Here is a 25059-nt window from a genome sequence, read left to right on the forward strand (position 1 = left end):
AAGACAGTAAATTTGAAGGATGTGGTTCGAAGATTATTAAGACTTGTCCCTGCCAGTATCTAAAAGAGCATTTTTAGTCTTTAGTCAAAGCTAAAACCTCCATATCTTTGTGACATTAGCCTGATAAATCAGGGATGAGCAACATCCATAATTGATCAGCAAATGCATTTTAAGTTCAAGTTCAATTCCTGAATTTGAACTCAGCTAGCAGATAGGATGAAGAACTTGAATTTGAAATAAAATTCTTAAAGGGGTCTATAATGGTACATAACCTGGTCGTAACCTGAGACGTTCCCTTTCGAGGGAACTCGCGATGCGTCATCGACGCTTTGGGAACGAGAATACCCAAAACGCCAGAATTCCAAGTACCTGAGTGTTAGTCTGTTGGAACTAAGCACTAAGCACCTGAGAACCTGGGGCAGCATCCAGGTCCAAACTGTAAAACCTGACGAACGTGAGCGGTGAGGACCAGCCTGCCGCATCACATACGTCTTGAAGAGAAACTCCAAATAATAAGGCTTTAGAGGCCGCCATACCCCTCGTAGAGTAAGCTCTGACCACCAAAGGACACGGCTGCAAGTGAATTAGCCGTATGCAAGTGAAATAGCCTCAACTATCCACTTACTAACCGTCTGTTTAGAAGCAGGAAGACCCTTCTTAGGTGATCCAAAGCAAATAAATAACTGGTCGGACTTCCTCATTGAAGATATCCGATGAACATAAGTATTCAGTGCTCGCACTGGACACAAGAGGTTCAGCCTTTCCTGGTCCGCAGATGTAAAAGGAGGACAAAAACCTGCAGCACAATAGGCCTCGGAATAATGGTAGGCACCTTTGGAACATATCCATGTTTCGGGTAAGAATGCCTTGGCCATCCCCGGTGCACTCAAGGCAGGTGGGGACCGAAAGGGCCTGAAGGTCTGACTCTAATAGGGACGAAATAGCTAGCAGAAAATAGTCTTAAAAGAAAGGAACTTCTCTGAGACCAAATCTAAGGGCTCGAAGGGAGCCCCAGATAGGCCTTCTAGAACTATTGCAAGGTCCCAAGCCAGCACCCTAGTGCAAGTTGCAGGCCTCAGCCTCAAAGTGCCACGAAGGAAACGAGTGATCAGGGGGTCTCGACCCAAAAATGTACTACCCACCAGGGCGTGGAAAGCCGCAATGGCCGCCACGTATACCTTAAGCGTGGAAGGACATAGACCTGATACAAAGCGTTCTTGCAGAAACTCGAATACTGTGTTTACTGAACAGTTAACCGGATCCCACTGACGCTGGTAACACCAAGAAGTGAAAAACTCTCGAAATAGTGAATATAGTTTCCTCGTAGCGGGAGCTCTGGAGCTTAGAATGGTCTCAACAACCTCGGTTGAGAGACCACTCTCTATGAGTTGGGCCCCCTCAGAGGCCAAACCCACAGTTTCCAAATCCCCTGCCGGGGGTGCAATATTGCATCCCCTGCCTGAGACGGAAGGTCTCTCCTGATCGGGACCTCCAAGGGAGGTCCGTCGAGGAGAAAAATTAGGTCCGCAAACCAAATTCAGCTCGGCCAGGGTGGTGCTACTAAATAGGCTTATTCCATCCTGGCGGAATCACTCCAGAACTCCTGGGAGCAGAGCAACAGGGGGAAATGCGTACAGACGTAGCCTCAGCCACGTCTGCACCATAGCAACCAGCCCCGAGGGGACTGGTTGAGTGAGGGATAACCAGAGTGGACAGTGCGTCGTATGCTGAGACGAGAACAAATCCACTTCTGCCTGGCCATAAAACTCCCATATTTGCTCCACCGCCTCGGGGTGGAGTCCCCTGGCCTCAGCCCCTGCCTCGACAGGGTGTCTGCTCCAATATTCTGGCCCCCCTGGAATATACACTGCCCTCAGACAGCGTAATTTCCTGAGGGACCAAAATAATAGGCCACCAACGTGTTGTCTGTGGGTCAAGAACCAGAGTTTCCTCCATATAACCAAGGCGCGGGGATACTGCCGCGTGATCTTGATCGTACGGAGTGGGTTTCCCCTCAGGGAGAACCCTCTGGTCCTGAGCCACCACTGTAAAGGTCTCACGTACAGCAGGTCAAAGGGTATCACACTGAACGCTGCTGCCCTGAGGCCTAACAGTCACTGTTTCAGAACAACACATGATGGCCCCTCAGGTCTGGGAGGAGATGTCTCAACGCATTGAAGACGACCATCATCTCTAGGCAATTCATGTGCCAAGCGAGATGATGACTCCTCCCAAGCCCTGAGCTGAGCGGCCTTCCAATACCGCTCCCCAGCCGGTGAGGGAAGCATCTGTCGAGATAGCAACTCGATGGCAAAGAGCTCCCAACACCGAACCCTGGGTTAAGAACCAGTGTTTCCTCCATATAACCAAGGCACGAAAGCACCGCCGCGTGATCTTGATCATACGAAGTGGGTTTCCCCTCGGGGAGAACCCTCTGGTCCTGCGCCACCACTGCAAAGGTCTCATGTACAGCAGGCCAAAAGGTATCCCGTTGGACGCTACTGCCACAAGACCCAACAGTCTCTCGAACTGTTTTACAGTGCGTGACTGGCCTAGCCTCAGCTCTTTTGTGGCTGTTAGGATAGCAGCTACACGAACGGGCGATAGAGTGGCCCGCATCGTCACTGAATCCCATACCACACCAAGGAAAGTGGTTCTCTGTACTGGAGAAAGCACACTCTTCTTGGCATTGAGCCTCAACCCCAACATCTGCATATGAGCGAGAACGACACGTCGGTGCCGAACCGCTAACTGTTCTGATTCCGCTAGAATCAGCCAGTCATCTATGCAATTCAGAATGCGTATACACTGCAGCCTGGCGGGGCCAGAGCTGCGTCTACACACTTCGTGAATGTGCGGGGTGATAGAGCTAGACCGAAAGGAAGTGCCTGATACTGGTGTTCTTTGCCCCAAAGAAAACCTCAGGAACCTCCTGTGCTGAGGGAGGATGGAGATATGGAAGTATACGTCTTTTAGATCTATCGTGACAAACCAGTCCTCGGATCTGATTTGAGTCACGATCTGTTTGAGTGTCAGCATCTTGGACTTGAGTTCCAGCATCAAACACTCCAACAGACGAAGATCTAGTATGTGACGCAGCTCTCCATCCTTTTTTGGAACAATGAGATAACGACTGTAAAGACCCGACGCAATGTCGGGTGAGTACACCTGCTCTATAGCTTTCTTTGCTAACAGGGCCTTTACCCCTTGCTCCATTACCAGAGAGATTACCATTACCCATAGAGATATATTTGGCAGTAGCTTCCGCGCTGCCAGAAAATCTACCAAGGGAACCAGCCCCTCGAGGCTGGCCTCTGGTGTAAAAAAGACAGCCAGTTCGGGGACCTGAAACATACTGGCAGGAACCACCCGAACTGACTGTTTTCGAACCCCCCTCAGAGGGCGCGAGTCCGACGCAATGTCGAGTTGACGCTGCGCCAGAAGCTCGCTGGAGAACGCTGCGCCCCGAAGCACCAAGGGTGGCGGGGTTGGCAGAACGGTCCCCTGAGGGCACAGAGATGGAAAGGGCACCGTATAATGAGGTGTACACCATTCCACCCCGGTTGGGGCTGCCCTCACCGGTCTGACGCCATGGCGCCAGACCTTTTCTTTTGAGCCGCAGCCTTCTCAGCATGAAGAACGGTCCTCGGATCCGGCTTCTGCTTTGAAGGCTTTGGCTGCTGTGTTGTGTATGAGAAACTAGCCGGCTGGAGCTGCTCACGCCCAGCAGCCCCAGTGGGTTGGACATAGCGAGGGAGAGATTATCTTGTATCTTTCTCCATGATTCCCATCAAATTGAGCCAGAGGTGTCTCTCAGTGACCACATTTTTTTGGCTGCCATCCCTGAGAGATAAATCTGAGGCCCGACGGAGTTCTCAAACCCCATCGGGCCAAACTCCCTCACTTCTGTCCAAATACCACAGCAGGTCAGCCTGATATGCTTGCAGCACTGCTATAGTGTGCAAGCAGGCTCATGCTAGACCCACTGCCATATATGCTTTTCCCACTAGATTAAAAAATAGTTTTCTTTAATGGTTTAGTGAGAGAAGCCGACGCCTTCAGGGACGATACTGAACCGGGAGACATAGCTCGCAAGTGTCTGTTCTACCCGGGGTATTGCCCCATAGCCATACTCTCTTAACCCCCAAATATCTGAAAATACATGAATGTGGGGCTAAAAAATGAGTAAGGCTTTTTCCATGATCTAGACAGCTCGCTGTGCAGATCGGGAAAAATGGAAGGCCCCGTGATGGAGGTGGAAAAGTAGAGGGAAGGAAACTCGTTCAATTTATTTTAAGGACGAGTGCCCCCTTATTTCTGCTGGCCATTAAATATTTAATTTATCTACAGCCTTAGTAAACACCTCCACCAGCTTATTATTATATATATTTTTTTATATATACATTCTTTATATATATACACTTTATTTTATATATAATATATAAACTATCATATATATATATATATATAGGCTATATATAATTCTCATACGCTGGGGAAGAGATGGCAAATCCACTTCCCCCATGATTGTGTCACTTTCAATGTCCAGCACATCTACCTCCTCGGAGGTAGAGCACTGAAGCATTGATTTCTCTCCCCGGGCGGAAGAGACCGCAGCGCGGGCTTCCGAGACCGGAGAGAGAGCACTGGATCCCTCGTGGAAAGGGAGGAGATAAGATCCGCGGACCCGTCTCCAACCCCGTAAAGAGATCCTATTCGCGATCCACAGAAATGCATTCTCCGCGCTGCCTCGGCAGACGCGTGTCCTGCACCCTGAGGATCGCGAGCCTGGCCACTTTCCTCGAAAAGTGACAGGCGGGAGTGGAGCATGCGAAGCGAAAGCTTCTCACAATGTTGCAATCAGCCCCCTCGGAGGCTGATACCGCATGCTCCACTCCCAAACAAACTACACAAAGCTCGTGTGTGTCCCCACCCGTTAAATAACGCGGGCAGGGAGAAGCACAGAGTTTGTAAAGTTGTTTCGCCATAACTCTTCCCAATAATATCGAACAGACAACAATAAATAGACAGAGACAGAGTAACACAGATCGCTTGCTGAGACACAGAAGCTAATGCCGCGTTTCACCGGATGTGCTCTTATGCCTTCCTGGTCATGACGTCACCCGCCCGTGACGCTCATTCTTTCCATTGGACTAGTTGACATTGATGCTCAGACGCATTCACGCTGGGGGCGTTCCCAAAGCGTCGATGACGCATCGCGAGTTCCCTCGAAAGGGAACAGAGATGTTTTTGACCAGGTAAAATGAGTGTTTTCTTACAATACTAATGAGAATTTTTAATTAAAGTATATTACAAACTTTTCATTTAGACCCTAAAGAATCAAATTAACTTGTATGAAAATGGCATTATATGACCCCTTTAAGTGCAGCTTTAGAATTTTAAAATGGTAATTTCTGTTACCAGTACAGAACAAAATTGACAAATGCAATGGTCTATGACATTTTGGGTAAATAAGAATACTTATGTGACTCTAATTCAATATATTACATTATTGATAGGCTAGAATGTTAATGTCAAAATTTAATTTTAAAGTTACAGTTATTTGGTGGACATGATGTTCATGTCTTTCATGTTCATGCAGGATTTTTCTCCACACAATGGACTTCAAGCGTAACCAACATGTTGAAGTCCAAAGGTTTCAAAGGGCTATGAAGTGCTTCAAACGGCTCTGCACGTTCCCAGCTGAGGAATAGGGTCTTATCTAGCGAAACGATCGGTCTTTTTCTAAAAAAAAAAAAAACATTTATATACTTTTTAACCACAATTGTTCGTCTTGTGCTGGTCTGCGACGCGCCAGGGATTACGTCATCACGTTGGAAACGTCACGAGTCACGTCATCTATCTAAGTTCTCTTACGAGAGGTTCTCTCGTACTGCGTAATAAAACCTCTTTTCCACAAGATATTGAAGCCAAAAATTATCCTTAATTTTGAATTAATGTAAAACGCGTTGCGGCAGCATGCAGACATAGGCAAGACGCCTCGCGTGCCTATTGGCTGTCCTGCGGCAACTACAGCAGCCTATCGAGAGAGGCCCTTGGTGACGTCAGATCCAATGGGGGCGCGAAGCGCCCACTACGTCACCTCCTGCCAAAGCGGGCATGCCTGGGCCTCATCTCACCGCCTTCAGTCGCCGTACCTGCTACGCTTTCCGGCGTTTATATCCTTTTACTCTGCCTAGTGTGTGTTCGCCGTTGCGACTCACACTCTCTCTCTCTCTATCTAAAAGAGCAGCGTCTTTTTAAAGATGCCTCGTTCCTGTGGCTCGTGCCGAGCCGCACTCAGTGACGGGGACCGCCATTTCATCTGCGTTTCCTGCCTGGGTAAGGATCATGCAGCTCTCGCGCTCGCTGACGGCGGCTGCCATCATTGCGAGCTATTGCCATGGTGACTCTAAGGACTCGCCTGGCATTTTTCTCCGAGTCTGCACTTCCGCCCGCTGTAGTGCCGCGCCGTAAAAGCGCCGTACTCAGCGGGTCCCCGAGCCTTCTCCAGCCCGTGAAAGCTCGCCGGTTCGCCCGCGAGCTTCACCAGCTTCACTCGAGTCGCTCACCGACGGACAACGGCCGCCGTCCGCCGCCGCTTCCGCCATTAATGACGACGAGATAGCTGCATCTGTAGAGAAGGCCAGCTGCTCTATCCTGGCGTCGGACAGTGAGGATTGGGTGAGCTCTGTGGACCTCCCCCCCTCTGCCCGCGAGTCGTCAGGGAAACGGGCCAGCATCGAATCCGAGCTGATGCGTCTGCTCTCACAGGCCGTGGCGAGCCTCGGCCTTGAGTGGGTGGCGCCCGCGCAGTCCGCGCACAACAGACTGGATGGATGCTTCCTGCAAAGGGACCGGGTACCTCTGTCTCAGCAGCATTCTCAGTGATGGACGGTGCTAAAGACAGAGGATAGCACTCTCTTCCTCCAGTAGAAGAAGCTGTAGCGGCCCATCTTTGCCCGCCCTCTGCTGGACGGCGAGCTAAGACGGCGCTACATTCTAAAGCTTGCCGCACTACTTCCGCTATGCACAGCCGTGCTTATACCGCCGCTGGGCAGGCTGTATCGGCATTACACTCGATGGCCGTATTGCAGATCTTCCAAGCCGACCTTCTCCGAAAACTGGATGAGGAAGGACCGGAAGCTATCAGCGTGCCGGATTTGAGGAGCGCTACGGACCTGGCTCTTCACGCCGCGAAATCCGCTGCACAGGCCATTGGGCGGAACATGGCTTCTCTCACCGTTGCTAAGAGACACCTATGGCTGACGTTATCTGAGATGCCGGATGCGGAGCGCTCCGCGTTCCTCGACGCACCCATCTCCCCAGCTGGTCTCTTTGGATCATCCATGAAAGATTTCGCGGATAGATTCGCTGAGGTTCAAAACAGCCGTCTGCTCGAAGCTCCCAGCCACAGCCTCCGCCCGCCGCCACTTCACAGCGCCATCAAGCCCAGGACCAGAGACCACGCTCTCGCTCTGCTGGCCCCCCTCCGCGTGGGCCCCGGCAAAAGATTGAGATAAAGCCCGAGGCCTCAAAGTCTTCTTAGCCCTCCAAGGAAAACAACGGTGTTTAAGTCTCGCCGTGGCCAGACTTCCACCGAAACTTTTCGCTCGTTCAGTTCCAGAAAATGCGACTGTTCCAGTGTATTTTGTAGTAAACAAGCCGGTACCACGGCCCGGTTGCCTGCACACAAATGCCGTTTCCACGGCGACCCAGATCAATCACATAAACAGGGTATTTTCTGGTATTCCGGCCACAGCGATGGTGTTATGAGTGTAATAAAAATGCCCACAGCCCAGTGTTCATTTTTACACACAAACACAGCCCGCCACAGTACAGGGCTCGCACAAATAAAATCGACTCATGTCAATTGTGCATTAAATGTAGTGAATGTGCCCACAACCCAGTGCCCACAAACACTACACACTGCATGTCCCACGGTTTCTGTAAAAACGAAACCAACACACATACAGTCAGCTCAGGCCAACGGTGTTTTCAGTGCAGTAAATGTGTCCCGCGCCCACATTCACTCACAGACATGTTAAGCCCCACGGGGCTCGCCCCGCTCGCTCTCTCTCAGCAAACTGCTATAAGGGAATCGAGCGCAGCCAGGCTGCCCGCCGCGATCGGCCTCAGACCCATTCTAGATCTAAGACAGCTGAACAAAGTGCTTGTGAAATGCCAGTTCAGAATGCTCACAACCAGGAAAATCCTCGTGCAGATTTGCCAAGGGGACTGGTTTATGTCAATAGATCTGAAGGACGCGTATTTCCAAATACAAATAGCGTAACGTCACAGGCGATTCTTGAGATTCGCCTTCGAGGGCCAGGCATATCAATACACAGTCCTACCGTTCGGCCTGTCCCTAGCACCCCGTCAAGACAGTGTTTCTTATGGCTCTTGCTTCAGTGAAGCGCATAGGGGATTTACAAGCGCTCTCAGTAAGCGCGACGTGTATGGAATTTGGGCCAAATGACTCGAAAGTCATACTCAAACCAAGACACTGATACGTGCCTAAATCCCTCAACACACCGTTCAGGACTCAGGTTATTTCCCTGTCTGCCCTGCCGGTTTACAACGAGGAAAAGGACGCGAGCTTCCTTTCCCCAGTCAGGGCATTAAGAGCTTATGTGTCTCGCTCGTCTATTTTCAGACAGACTGAGCAGCTCTTCATTTCGTTCAGCGGACGTGCTAAGAGACTAGCCACATCGAAACAGAGCCTATCCAGATGGATAGTTGATGCCATAGCGCTGGCATACACGTCTAAAGGCTTGAAGTGTCCTTTAGGTGTTAGAGCGCACTCCACAAGAGGCATGGCCTCGTCGTGGGCTTGGTCTAGCGGATATATTTTTGCAGGATCTGTATGGCGGCAGGCTGGGCCTCCCCGTCTACATTTATAAGGTTTTATAACCTAGAGGTTCCCGCCTTACAGGCTAAACTACTTTCGGTCTAAAATCAGTATTGTCTGCCCCGTTGCTTCGGCTCAGAATACTACAACCGCTTGAGCACTGCTCGCTGATCGATAAAATTACTCCATGGGCAAAAGTAAGACCCATACTGTTACACAGTTCAGGCCGAACATTTTCACCCTGACTGTGTGGAACACTGTTAATGTGATTAGCTCCCTTAGGACGCTAACTTATTGGGAATGACGCTTCTAGCCTCTCTTCTCAGACTCTTTGTGAGTCCCTGGTGATTATGCACTATATGAGCCCCGGGCACCTGCCCTTAGGACTTTGGTGTTGGATCCCAGCACGCACTGCGTTTTACACTGTGATCCACTAGCGTAAGATATTACGCAGTACGAGAGAACCTCTCATAAGAGAACGTACTCGATTACTAACGTAACCTCGGTTCTCTCTAGAAGAGGGAACGAGTACTGCGTATCTTTGCTGTGCCTGCAACATGCTATGGTTCGCTTCGGCGATGAAAAACCAGATCAGCCCATCGAGCTCTATTTATAGGACCAGGCACGCCCGCTTTGGGACATTATTTGCAGAGAGTAGGTGTGTTCGACATCGGCTGCGGCTGGATGTAACCGATAGGCGAGAGTTGCCGCGTGCAGGCGGGGAGGAGCTGCAAAAGGAGACGTGAAGTCGGACACTTTCTGGTTCCCGTGACCTCTCACGTGGTGTTTGCATACTTTACCACAGCTGAAGTGAAATAAATGCAATATTTGCCAAATACACAGATATTTCAGACACATTTTCATTCAATGCTTTACTGCTTCATACAGCATCTGTTTGAACAAGAATAAAGTTCAAAATAAGCCTACATCAATGAAGTGGAGTCAACGTTTTTTAATCAGTTTTATTTTGATAAACATGACATAATATAACATCGCGACTACATGAAAAGACTGATTTGTGAGCTTTAGTGGAACTAAAGGTGTGAGAATAAACACGAAACGCACGTGATCGTTGTCATGCGGTGAATCCGGCGAATCGTGGAACAGCTGTGACGTCATCAGAGCTTGTGCAGCTGCTCTTGAGAAGCTGCGCTGGCTGAGTTCTCCGGCTACTCTCGAAACGCTCTCGCGGTACTTTGATGGCATACGTCACAGTCATGTGGCGTCGGCGCTGCATCAAGTCGGACAAAATTTCTAACCGACATACACTGTTTCAAGTCAGCCGGTCTGCGCAGAGCTGCATGAAGTCGAACACACCTAATGTCTAATATGGGTGAATGTCCGTAGACGGGCTTTGTTATTTGTCAGTGTACTCCGGTTCAAAAAGGCAGGGAAGGGCGAAAAATTCCATCTCATTTTCTCCCGTTTTCTCCTCCAACTTCAAAATCGTCTGACATCTTTGTTTTAATTTATTATTATTATTCAAAAAAACGTTTCCAACGTGATGATGTAATCCCTGGCGCGTCGCAGACCAGCACAAGACGAAAAATTGTGGTTAAAAAGTATATAAATGTTTATTTTTTTTAGAAAATGGACGCTCGTTTCGCTAGATAAGACCCTATTCCTCAGCTGGGAACGTGCAGAGCCGTTTAAAGCACTTCATAGCCCTTTGAAACTGCATTGATTTGGACTTCAAAACGTTGGTTGCAATTGAAGTCCATGGAGAAAAATCCTGAAATGTTTTCCTCAAAAAACTTAATTTCTTTTCCACTGAAGAAAGAAAGACATGAATTGGCATTGGGGTGAGTAAATTATCAGGAAATTTTCATTCTGAGGTGAACTAATCCTTTAATGAAATATTTCCACTTATCTGAGAAAATAGATACTTTATATTTGCTTTTTTAATAAACAGGGAACCATTGATAGCAGTGACGATATGTTCTACTATTATAAATGTCAGAAACAAGTCCCGGTACTTTCCTGTTATCCGGACCCCACTATATACCATTTCGGAACTATAGTCATCCCTGATTGGTCTTAACCCTAGTGACGGGTAGGTTTAGGGGCGGGGTTAGGGGTAGGCCATCGTCCCTGATTGGTCTTAACCCCAGTGACGGGTAGGTTTAGGGTTTTGTGTAATTCTTGTGTTGGAATACAGTAAGTTCTTTTGTATTGTCATTCCCATTAAAATTTCAAATAAACATCATGTGGGCCAAACGAAAGGAAGCCAATTCTTAAATTACGAATTTTGCACAACCCTGAAAGGTATGTATACATTTTTATTGATGTTAGTACATTATATTCAACCAGTCTTATTACTCAAATAGCATGTTGATGTCTTTCAACATTACCTAGTTTTCAAAATGATATCAAAAAATAATTTCAATATATAAGCTACACAGATAAAATCAACACAAATCCAATTACATTTATATAAAAAGGTTGTCTTGGTTTCATAGTCCATTTGTTCACTTCCTCTTAACCAGATCAGAAAGTTCAGCTTCATTAGAAACTGAATGTTGCTTGTTAATGTGAAACTCACTTAGTGTAAACAGACTGTGGGTCCTTAGCAGAGTTGCCACTTCCACAAACACTAAATCACCTCATTGAAACCTTGCCAGTTGTTCAGCGGTGAGAGACATGAGGGAGAGCAGCAAGCGAAAGAGGAGTAAAATAACTTGCCATGTTTTCTGAATTACATATTGATGTGATTGCCCATTGCTCTCTGGTTGTGAGCAGAAAACAGAGAGTAACAGTACAGTGTTTGAGAGAGTGAGAGAGCGAGAGGGGGGTGGGTGGATAAATGGTGTCCATGCAGCACAAACCTGAAAGGGCGATTGATGGTCATAGCGATTGAGATGCTATAACACTCAACAATTATGTCCCTTTAATGCATAAAAGCATAAACGAAGAAACAAAGATAGATGTGCACACATAGTAATTCCCATGTAATTCTCAATCAGAAGAATCAAAGTGATATCAAATAGGGAATAATACAGATGAGGGAAAACAAAGACAGAGAAAAAAGAAAAGAGATACGAATAGACACGGCATGAAATGGAGTAAATTGGCGTGAAAAACTCACCTCTTGGATCTCATCACCTCTTGTCTCTTTTTTAAATTCACATTATTTTTTTATATGAATTTATTAAACTCTACCATGAACCTTGCAGTTAGTTGCCAAAACGCAATCTCAAAATCTCAATAATTGATTTCAAGATTTTATGAGGTTAGCATGTTGCTAAGCTAATGGATCAACAGTCCATTTTATTGATACTTTTTAGTAATATTTCTATCCATCTAGGATGATCTTTATTTAATGGAGCTTGTTGGAATGCATTTTGGGATTGCCTTCTATGGTATATAAGCCAAAAATTGGCCAAAATAAGGGATAGTTAAAGGCAGGGTAGGTAGAAATCACCAAAAATACTTTTTTCCAAATTTGTTTAAACTGTCTTTATATATCAATGCATAATTAAAATGCAAGTAATCTGGAAAGAAATGATAAAAATCGAGTGTCTGTAGTCCTCTCAGGACTGCAATAAACACAGCTCATTCCATTCGGGACGAAAGAAAATATTGGCTGGGGCGACTGTCACTCTCCCTCGCTACCATGGATACCACCTCTGCTGATACAGGAGCAGCCCAAATGCGCGCACCCGTTTGAAGAGGCACGGAAGCTAGTAATAACAATTATGGCAGAGAAAGAACAGTCAAAATTCTCAGTACCAGCATATACAGGCAGCGAAGTCAAACAAGTTAAAAAAAGGAAGACAGTATTTGAAAAGGCTATGAACAAAAAGTCTTTGGATAAATCAAGAAATCATACGAGAGTCAATATCGGCGTGGCTTTCCAGCGCTGGCGACAACTGAGGGATCTCAAGGGGCTGAAAAGTTACTCCATGATGGCATTATTTCAGCTGGACAGGTAATCTCGCTGTTTTCATTTTGATGGCATTTATTTTTTCATGAAGCATGTATCACTAGCACACGTAGAAACCTAATATAGCTACCTAACGTTGTGTAGCATAACTAACGTTACACTGGCTTAGCTATGACAGTGTAACTTTGGTGTCGACTGTTATAACGTTACTGTTAGTGAGCCAGGGTTGAGACGATAAATAATCAATAGGCCTACCTGCAGCTGAAAGCTGTTTTGTTTAATTTCGCCAAATCTAACTTTAGGTTAAAAAGTTTAGGGGATCTATTTTTATACCTAGCTTAACCCTCTGCCAAAACTTTGTTCCTATGTTCACCGTGAACTCTACCTGCTCCGTTTTTTCACGTTTGGTTTGTTGTTATATGCTCTACATATGTTTACCTATGTCTTTATGTTGTATCTGTATGTGTTATACAATATACACTCACCGGCCACTTTATTAGGTACCCCATGCTAGTAACGGGTTGGACCCCCTTTTGCCTTCAGAACTGCCTCAATTCTTCGTGGCATAGATTCAACAAGGTGCTGGAAGCATTCCTCAGGGAGTTTGGTCCATATTGACATGATGGCATCACACAGTTGCCGCAGATTTGTCGGCTGCACATCCATGATGCGAATCTCCCGTTCCACCACATCCCAAAGATGCTCTATTGGGTTGAGATCTGGTGACTGTGGAGGCCATTTTAGTACAGTGAACTCATTGTCATGTTCAAGAAACCAATTTGAAATGATTAGAGCTTTGTGACATGGTGGAAGTAGCCATCAGAGGATGGGTACATGGTGGCCATAAAGGGATGGACATGGTCAGAAACAATGCTCAGGTAGGCCGTGGCATTTAAACGATGCCCAATTGGCACTAAGGGGCCTAAAGTGTGCCAGGAAAACACCCCCCACACCATTACACCACCACCACCAGCCTGCACAGTGGTAACAAGGCATGATGGTTCCATGTTCTCATTCTGTTTACGCCAAATTCTGACTCTAACATCTGAATGTCTCAACAGAAATCGAGACTCATCAGACCAGGCAACATTTTTCCAGTCTTCAACTGTTCAATTTTGGTGAGCTCTTGCAAATTGTAGCCTCTTTTTCCTATTTGTAGTGGAGATGAGTGGTACCCGGTGGAGTCTTCTGCTGTTGTAGCCCATCCGCCTCAAGGTTGTGCGTGTTGTGGCTTCACAAATGCTTTGCTGCATACCTCGGTTGTAACGAGTGGTTATTTCAGTCACTGTTGCCCTTCTATCAGCTCGAACCAGTCTGGCCATTCTCCTCTGACCTCTGGCATCAACAAGGCATTTCCGCCCACAGAACTGCCGCTCACTGGATGTTTTTTCTTTTTCGGACCATTCTCTGTAAACCCTAGAGATGGTTGTGCGTGAAAATCCCAGTAGATTAGCAGTTTCTGAAATACTCAGACCAGCCCTTCTGGCACCAACAATCATGCCACATTCAAAGTCACTCAAATCACCTTTCTTCCCCATACTGATGCTCGGTTTGAACTGCAGGAGATTGTCTTGACCATGTTGCCGCCATGTGATTGGCTGCTTAGAAATTAAGTGTTAACGAGCAGTTGGACAGGTGTACCTAATAAAGTGGCCGGTGAGTGTATGTTGTGTGTGTGTGTTATATTATCTTGTGTCTGCAATGCAGTTGTGAGAAGGTGTTTGAGTGTATGTTACTGAGTTTATCTGTAAACGATACATCAGAGCCAACAGTGCTTTCATCGTGGAAGCTCTTACATGCAAAACACCTGTATATGTTATAGAGCCCGACCGATATGGATTTTTGGGGGCCGATGCCGATGCCGATAAAAAAAAGCCAGATACCGATATATCGGCCGATATTATTTATGTGTATATTATAATACAGTAGCAATATTATGTATGTGTATTATAGTACAGTACCAGTCAAAAGTTTGGACACACTTTCCTATTGGTGTGTACAAACTTTTGATGGGTACTGTATATAGAATACACAGTATAAACAGAATAAATATATAAACGTTTTGCAATGATCACTCAAATGTGGTGATCAAACACTTGTGTGACAAAGATATGTAATAGAGACAGGGTGAATGATAGAATGATTTGAGCTGTAACCAAACTAGTTTGCATTGCATGTTATATTATATTATATTATAAATACTGTTGCATAATCTTCACTAACGACTTTGTCTTTTGATTTAGTCACGTTATATAAAACATAACTTGTATCAATAAATATATCAAAAGTGTCACTGACAAAACCTTATTAAAACGTTTTTAATTACATAGGCCTATGTACAGTACTTTTATACTATTTTTAAATAAGTAGTAAGCAAAATGTACTAAACGTGAAACATAGTGTTATAATTATAAATTATTGCTTGTGTAACATAGCGTTATAGGCAGAATGAGCTTCAACACTGTCTACACCGGACGCGGCCGTTATTGCTCGCGTCGCAACAGCCGTTTACCCTAGACGCGAAAAAGCGCCCGTTACAAAGCAGAATGGGGCATCAGTTTACTGTCGGAGATTTGTCGCTCGCGCAACGCATTTTAATCAATGTTTCATCAACCAATTGCCTGGATTTAATAAATAAGAAGTAAATATAGCAGACAATAGATAATCTCGACATGGAGGCGCCGGCGCATGAACTGCAACTCGTCTCATAAATGAACCGAAACTCAGCATATAGACCTGAGAAATATATCTATATTGAAATGTCTACTTTTAAATAGGGATGCACCGATCCGATACTCAGTATCGATATCGGCTCCGATACTGCCATTTTTGCCGGATCGGGTATCGATCAGATGAGGCCGATCCAAATCCGATATTGTGAGTATACTATTCTGTGTTATTGTTAGGCCCCACAAAAGGCACAAAACATTCTAAAGTACCATAAAGTTTTCGTGCACTCTATTATAAGTGTTCTGAATGCCATTATGTGAGATAGAAATTAATATTTAAGACATTAAATTCAAGATCACGTAAACTTTCCCCTCCGCTGCGGCTGTCAGTCATTCTCCATTCAGCATCAAACAGCGCGTCGCGTTCGGTCAACGATGAAACTCTCTTCAAGATGATTCAATGTTACTATTATTATACTTGATCTGTAGATAAAGTTCTATGGTTTCGCATAAAACAACTTTATCTTGCTGGACTTTATTGCTGTAACTTAAAGCTGCAGTCCGTAGCTTTTCCTCTTTGTCGCCATCTCTCTGTTCGAAATCTGTAACTGCAGTGATTCGCGGAATTATCATCTTTACGTGGGTTGTAAATCGGCATGAAACAGCGCGGATGAACACAGTGTTTTGAGGCGAGTGGTGCTGTCAGTCACCGCGCTGTGTGGATACTGTCATACAGAATCACAGATTCACTTTTTGAAAGTTTGACCAACATAAGAATTTTCATAAGAAAATGTCTTCTGAACAAGTAAGTAACATCCATTTTTGTTCTGACCAACTAAGGGGGAAAAAGCATTCGACATGATAAGCTTCGTTAGATTTAATCAACGCGATTTACAGCAACCGTGCAAATTATAGCCTACTTTGTTCTCAAATTGTTCATGTTAACAACATCACATCAGCATTGCGTGACTAATGTTAAATTTAATGTGTTTTATGGTTACCTGTGTAGTTCAGAATTCATATTCTCCATAATAGCAAAACGAGAAAGGCACAACAAAGGAAACTCCATAACTGTGTGAATTAAGAAAACGTACTGTTACACGATTGAACTATTGAAATGTCTTAACTTACTTGTTCAGCAGAAAAAAAACGTCTCTTCTTCCGTTTTAAACCCCTTCAAAACACGGAGTTCACGCACTTTTCAAAAGCCCCGTCGATGTTTAAATCCATTGTGTTCGCATGAGACGGTTTCTTTCTCTTTCTCTAGCCACCTTAAAGGTATTGTAGGTAGGAATTTTATTAAAAAAAACTTTTTTTCCAAATTTGTTTAAACTTTCTGTATATCAATGCATAATTAAAATGTAAGTACTCTGATAAAAAGAGTATAAAAATCGAGTGACTCTAGACCGTTTAATCTGCACTAAACACAGCTCATTATTTCCTTCCGGGACGAAACAAAGGATTGGCTTAGGCGACTGTCACTCTCTCGCAACCATGGCAACCACCCTTTTGCCACACAGGACCTGCCCACTTGCACGTATCCGTTTGATTTGAGGAATTCAAGAGGCACGGAACCTAGGAATAGCAAAACAATGGCAGAGAAAGACCAATCAAAATTCACATATGCAGTTCGCGAAGGCAAACCTTAACCAGGCAAAAAAAAGGAAGACAGTAACGTTACTAGAAAAGGTAATGAACAAAAAGTCTTTGGATAAACAACAAAATAAAACGCGTGTCAATATCGGCGTGGCTTTCCAGCGATGGCGAGAACTGAGAGACCTCAAGGGGCTGAAAAGTGACGCCTTGTGACGACCTCCTCTGCTTCGCCCTCGACCGCGGATCTGTCCTCGAGCTGACGATGCGGTACTTGTCTCTGGAGTGTAGTCCTCATCAGAGTCAACAATGCTTTCATCATGGAAACTCTTACATGCAGAACACCGTACTAGTGTTGCACGGTGCACCGATACTTCAAAAGTATCGCGATACTCGGAAATTAAAAACTTCACAATACCTAAATTTATTAGTATCGATACTTCTAAGAATGACCGCGTTCCAGATTTGTAAGAGAGTATTGCATGTTGGTGTGTGCAACGCACGCTTCCAGTGCCTCCCTATGGACGTCTGTGTTTTTCTCCTCATGCGCGTGTGACAGGGCGCGTGAACTGAACGAGCAGAGAGAGAGAGAGAGAGAGAGAGAGAGAGAGTGAGCGAGCCCCGGTCGCGCGCGCGCACTCTCTCTCTCTCTGCGGAGCCAGGCGAAAGTATAAACAAGGCTTCAGTTCACCGTCTCAAAACTAAGCGCTGTCTTGCTCTCTCTCTCTCCCTCGCACATATTAATCAAAATAATTCGACACGATGGTAAGGTCGGGAGACTAAAGTTTCATGTGCAGCATTCGGAGTTTTTTTTTTTTTTTTTTTTGAATTACCGCTGGGTGTAAATTGTGGTAAAATACGTTGCCTTATCTTCTCAGAATCGTTCCGCACATTCAGCTGACATAAACCACACTTTAAATAAACGAAAAAAACTATCCAGTCATGAAATGTTTTCTGTGATGACAGTGGGATGTAACCGCCTGGATAATCACACAACGCGCACACGTCCGATAATGAAACGTCCAATTCGCGAACTAATGACTCATTTGAACCGATTCGTTTTAATGAATGGTTAAAACAACTGATCTGTCTGAATCGGTGTATAACTAATCGTTAACACTTTGTAATAAGGTTTCATTTATTACATAAATTACATAAAACAAATAAAAACACTTGTTTTTTCCCCCCGAAAAAGCATATGACTAGCCTACTTTTTTCCACACAATGCTATCATGAATCGATAAGAGAATCGTTAAAGAATCGGATCGATAAGCAGAATCGTCAGTGGCATTGATATTGATAAAATCTTATGTTTCTTATGATAACTGAGATAATGCTGCTAAATTTATTTATTTTTTTACCTTGAATGTCATTGCTCTAATTTATTTTTTATATTTTTCATATTTCATATTTTGTTCAAATGGTTTTTATAGCCTATCTGCTGTTCAAATGTTCATTTATTAGTGTGTTATGATTGGAATGTTGTCCCAGTTTTAAAATAAAGCACAGCAATGATATTTGAGAGTGTTTCTCCCTTTTCAGGAAAAGTATCGAAAAAGTATTGAAATCGCAATTCTTGACTTGGTATCGGTATCGAAACAATAATTTTGGTATCGTGACAACACTACACCGTACGGTATGTTATGAATGTTACACGAAATTCATCTTCATCACAGTGTAAATGATGGCAATGGAAAAACGTGTATCATGCAACCTGTTTTTAGCTTTGCCTTATAGATAACTAGCTCGTTAGCGAATCAATAAATATATATTTTAAACTTTACCAATAACAATATGCTAGCTTGATAGTGAGTACTAAAATACATCTTATTTGTTTATCTTCATAATGATAAAGTTAGATTTTTTAATTACATGTGATTCTGACATGATGTCACTACATGACGCTCCTTCCTCTCCGCTCGTCTCAGGTAAATAATGCGTCTTCAGCTCAGCGGTCGGAGTCGCGCGTTCATGTGTTTTTGGGATGTTGCTTTGGAAGGAGCCCAGAAGGGAGGGGGTGGAGTGAATGGAAATAACGAGCTGTCTTTAAAACAGTCGTGAGAGGTCTACAGACACTTGATTTTTATACTTTCTTTTTCAGAGTACTTACATTTTAATTATGCATTGATATATACAGAAAGTTTAAACAAATTTGGAATAAAGTTTTTTATAAAATTCCGACCTACAATACCTTTAAATCCGAAGTACGAAGTCTTTTGGGTTTTATAACTGCTGAATCTCCAGTTGACACTGATGATTGTTGTTTGGATCTCTCTGGATGCCATAAGTTTAATTATGTAAAGTGCTGCGAGAAAAGCCTATACATCTAAACATCTCATCACGCGCAGTATAGCCGGCTAGCCGAAACTCCTTCTTTGTGTACGGGTGTGACGTAATGACGCAAAGACATGCTCGAATTTCCCGCGGAAACCCACCAGTACCACTGGAATTAAAATCATTATTACAAGCTAACCGTTTTGAATCTAGCTATGGCAAGAAGATAGTTTTGACCACTGGCAGAATATGTTTTTTTTAATATAATTATTTTGGATTATTTTTAACTTAAAAAAGTTACGGACTGCAGCTTTAATCATGTTACTTTCTACCGGGTGTCGGTTATCAACAGTACAGTCAGAGCATTATAACTGTTATTCACGCGCACAGTGACTGAAATTTAAAACTGTTAAAAGAAAAGGCTCAATAAACTATTGCATAGATAGATACTGTATAATACACTACGCATCAATGTATTTCCTTTGTGCTTTGAACTTTTCAATGCAGACTCGAGTCGACGCGCTGCACGCTGTGACTCCGTGTTTCAAGCGCATCATTCTGCGCTCGGGATGCGCATAAGCGCTTTGTGCCGCACTGTATTGGAGCCTTTCATATCATAATGCAGTGACGCAATAAAAGATTATTAATAGCCTTTCTTGTTCTGTCCTATCGATCATATGTTGCTGCCTCATTAAACAGCTGTGCTATACATTTAAAACATTTCTCAATTTTATAGTAGCCTAGGCTATAGGCCTATCTAAAATAATTTATCTTTTTGATTTTTGTTATCTTGTTTTATTTTACAACAATACAAAGAGCAATGTGTATTATCCACTAATCTAGTTTATAATAGCATTTTTGTCATAGATTATGATCATATATTTTTTTGATTTGTTGTTTTTCTTTATAATGAAGTTGTCTGTATTAAGTAGATTGTGTTTAACACACAAAAGAGTGATTATCAGTTCAACACACAGAGTTATAAAAATTCTACTTGATTTAAAAAAAAACTGCGCTGGTATCGGATCGGTATCGGCCGATACTCAGAATTTTTGGTATCGGATCGGATCGATTCTGAAAAAGATGGTATCGGTGCATCCCTACTTTTAAACAGAACAATTCAAAACGAAAGACAGACTGCACTCTGCTTATGTAATCCGTATGAAATGTGCATTTCTCTCTGGCGTGTTCACTGAAGATCGCGATTCAGCGTTGTCAACTTTGCAGCTACACTGACTGAAAACACTTGTTTATTAATAAACAATTAAAATGTCTCCTTGCTATATTTGATGTATTCACAATCATTACTTTTGCCAGTTCTTTGTGACAGCTTTTATGTGCTTTTTTGGCATCGCCACCCTTACATGAATCACCGCACCCGCATTTTAAAAAAAATATTCATTTATCGGCCATTATAAATGCCGATACCGATAGTTAGGAAAATGCCTAATATCGGCCGATAATATCGGCCCGCCGATATATCGGTCGGGCTCTAATATGTTATGAATCTTACAAATTCACCTTCATCACAGTGTAACTGATAATAACGGCAAACGTGTATCAATGAAGCTATTTATAGCTTTGCCTTATATTGAGTTTGATTCGGTTACGAGCTAGTAAAATATTTTAAACTTTACCAGTATCGATATGCGAGCTTGATAGTGTGTACTAACAGCCATGTTAATTGTTTATATTCATACTGATAAAGTTAGTTATTTTATTACTTGTGATTCTGACATGATGTCACTACATGCACTGCGCTCCTCTCTGCTCGGCGCTGGTAAACACGTCCGACTCTTCCAGCTGAGCGAACGGCCGGGATCGCGCGTTCATGTGTTTTGGGGGCGTGGCTTTGGAAGGAGCCGAGAAGGGAGGGGGTGGGAGTTAATGGAATAATGAGCTGTGTTTATTGCAGTCCTGAGAGGACTACAGACACTCGATTTTTATAATTTCTTTTCCAGATTACTTACATTTTAATTATGCATTGATATATAAAGACAGTTTAAACAAATTTGGAAAAAAGTATTTTTGGGGATTTCTACCTACCCTGCCTTTAAAAAACATTCTCATTATTTTCTCAGCCTCATGTCATTCCAAACCTGTATGACTTTCTTTCTTTTCTGGAACACAAAAGAAAGTATACTTTGAAAAATCAATCATATTCATTTTTGACTTGAATAAAACCAATTAATTCAGATGTTCCCACATGACGCAGCAACACATTATTTGCAGTGCGCCATGCTTTCGCAACAGCCTTTGTGTACAAGAGCGCATATAAGATGCCTTATGATGCTGTCTAGGTAGGCAGCTCGCTAGGTCTTCAGAACAAAGCTAGTGAGAGTTAGAAAAGGCTTCTGTGCACCATTCAAAACTCCCACAAGCACATCTTCAGCACCAAGGACAGTGAAAACACATGCGGCTGAAAGGCAGAAAGTATTCAGGCACAAGTCATGATGAACAGCCTCATGGAGTTCAGCAAAAGCTAAATAAGACATTCAGCCAGCCTTGAATGTTATACTGGCTAAAGGAAAGGCAAATGTTGTTTTTCCTTTTGCTGTCATATAGACTTACTCACTAACCTGGGCCACAGACATGCTGTGGCTGCTCGCAAACTTCCTTTCTCATGCTGCAACTCAACGCCACCTGCAGTGACCCCACACACACCTGCACCTATATATACAGATTTCTTTTTTATGACACTGCTTCCACGCGCTGTGCTGTCATTCTCCCTGCAAACACTACTTGCTTCACATCCAATTAAAACAGAAAAACATCTTGCATGTCAAACACTTTGGTTTGTTTTAAATTTCAAGGCCATTATAGGCAAATCATTTTGTTGCAGGGTAATTTGTTGCACATGCACCAAGAAACACATTAACAAACACAAGCCAAAGTGTTGCACAAATCACATGGCCACACAATAGAACAATATGCATATTCATGCTTTCTCACCCCTACAAAATACAAAAGCCATAATTGCTCAGAAATACCCTCTCTTCTCTACTTACAGGATTTCTCCTCCCTCAAAATTCATCACATTTTGAAAAGCCAGAGTTTTTGAATTGCATCACCAACCGCTGACAGTAAAATTTTTATGAAGAAACTGTTCACAGGAACAAGCTGCTGTTGGCATCAGGCAGTCATTTCCCCTCCACAGGTACACACATTTCTGATGGTGCATTCAAAGGCTGAAAATATGATCCGATATGATTGCCTAACAAAAATTTCCTCAAACAAGAGTATAGCCACAGAGGTCAAGCACAGAATGTCGCAGTCTATCAGCGTTTACGTGGTGACAGCACACAGAAATGGTTATAAGACAAACTGTACTATTGATCCACTGTTGCCAGCAAACATTGGACTGGTAGACCATGACTAATGACTCGCTCAAATATAATCTAATGATTACATGCTCAATAATTAGATGTTTATAAATCTCTATCACAGCCTGTCTGTAAATATGGGCCAGTTAGAAGCCAGGAAAGGTTCTGTGGAGAAACAAAGAGTCCTCGTACATTACGGTGTAATTGAATAGTTGCTGTCCACATGACATTTGGAGCCAAGCAACATATAATCAATTGTGAACTGTGGTAAATGTTGTAAAAAAAAAAAACATTATACATATGTTTATGGCAACCCAATCCTGTGGTGCAGTAATCTGATAGGCCATAGGTTAAAGTTCAGCTACTCTCCTTGACAGTAAAATCGGATGGGTGAGTTACAGATAAATGTCTTCCTCTGAAGGCCTCTCTCCAAAAGACAATTGTAAAAGACAATGATCATTTGAAATGTTATCCTAGCATGTGATGGATGTCTTTAAGAAGAGGTGAAATAAATAAGCCAAAAGAGGCCGTGTGTTACAGTGATTTTACTATGGTCAAAGAGTGTATTAAGGCACAACACAAATAAGTGCCTAAAACCTCCTTAATAATATTACAATTATTGTCACACATGGCCAACTGTCTGCCTGTTACCTGAGATGGGGAAAAAAAGTAATTGTAAATTTAAAATAAAAATGTTTAATGTACTGTATAGTCATAATTGTGAGATAACAAGTATGCAGATTATTGTTGGTGCAGTAATACATCATTTAACAGATGAACGCTCACAGGTATGTATATCAGCTTTGAACATTTCTATTCATTTTATAAGTATAAGATAAATGGAGAATCTTTATTTGATTATTGCTGTGAACAGAAACTGATCTGCACGTTGATATTCTAGTGGCAAATGCAGTGGCCATATTTCTTAATCAAGTTTCAGTGTAACTCCCATAGGCTATGAGCTCCCAGTTTCCACTGTACTGGTGCAGAGAGAGAGAGAGAGAGAGAGAGAGAGAGAGAGAGAGAGAGAGAGAGAGAGAGAGAGAGAGAGAGAGAGAGAGAGAGAGAGAGAGAGAGAGAGAGAGAGAGAGAGAGGAGAGAGAGAGAGAGAGAGAGAGAGACACTGCATGATGAATGGAGAGAAGATGACTGATCGGATGACATGAGGCTTTAGGGTATATCTCCCCCCTCACTCTGGTGGGCAACTGAGCTCTTATTATCCATCCAGCTCCCAATCCACACACACACACACACCACCGCAAGCACAGACTCAGCCCAGATTACAGACACAAGTATGCAGAAGTGTCATGTTATTTATTTTGAGGTGGCTTCAGTGGCAGTTCTGACTCACTTGATACCATAGTTAAGATAAGACGTGACCCGAAAGGGGAAAAAACACTTTTTAAAGGGGTCATATAATGGTACATGCACTTCTACAAGTTGATTGTACTGAAATGTGTGTTGGCAGTGCCTGTACACAAACATCATAAAATGATAAAAATCCATCCAGTGTTTTTGTTTTAATCTCCTTATATGTTTTTCCCTGCCTCAAATCAAGCCGTTCGACCGTGTGACGTCACACGGTCGGACGCCCCTCCCGCGATTGTTGATTGACAGCCGGGTTTCAACACAGACCCGCCCTTGCTCGTGAGCCAGGTCTATCATAGTCTTCGCGGACCGGCGCGGTCATTGTTGATATGCTGGAGCTGTCTATGAGCAGAATGGCGTCTAAGCGATTGTGGTGTTCTGTTCTTGGGTGTAATAACCGCTGAAGACGCAGTGGCTGAGTTTGTTTTCGAAGGGAATATTCCCCACGAGCAACGTCAATGCTTTCATATTTGCGCGAATCATTTCACACACCAGACTGCTTATAAACGAGGAGGGTCAGTATAAAGCTGGTTTTGCTAAGAAGCTGCTCCTGGACCGGTACCAACTATTCGTGTTCCTGCTGAACCTCCAAAATAACTGAAGTGAGTGTAACGTTTTATTAATCTTTAATATTTATATTAATCTTTGCAAATCGCTAGATGCACGCTTCACAATGAATGCGTCTAAGGTTTACACTCAGGGTACATTACGGCATGTTTTCTATGTACGACGTTCTCAATATAATTCATAATCCCACGTCTATAATGAACAACGCGTTATGGTTATTGTGTTACAAACGGTGTACACAGAACAGAGAGGCGGGGTGAGCAAAGCTCATTATCATTTAAAGTCATATGCACTGAAACGGCATGCTGAAAACAGAGCTGTTTTTGACCAGGTAAAATAAGTGTTTTCTTACAATACTAATGAGAATTTTTAATTAAAGTACATTACAAAGTTTTAATTTAGACTCTAAAGAATCATATTAGCTTGTACAAAAATGGCATTATATGACCCCTTTAACTTAGTAGTTCTTCATACAAGTTTAAGATAGAAAAGTCTAATGGTCTTGTTTAATGTGAAGGGGGACCCAGATTG

Source organism: Rhinichthys klamathensis, unplaced genomic scaffold (genome assembly GCF_029890125.1).
Source record: "Rhinichthys klamathensis goyatoka isolate OS25496 unplaced genomic scaffold, OSU_Roscu_1.1 h1tg000693l_1, whole genome shotgun sequence".
Taxonomy (NCBI): domain Eukaryota; kingdom Metazoa; phylum Chordata; class Actinopteri; order Cypriniformes; family Leuciscidae; genus Rhinichthys; species Rhinichthys klamathensis.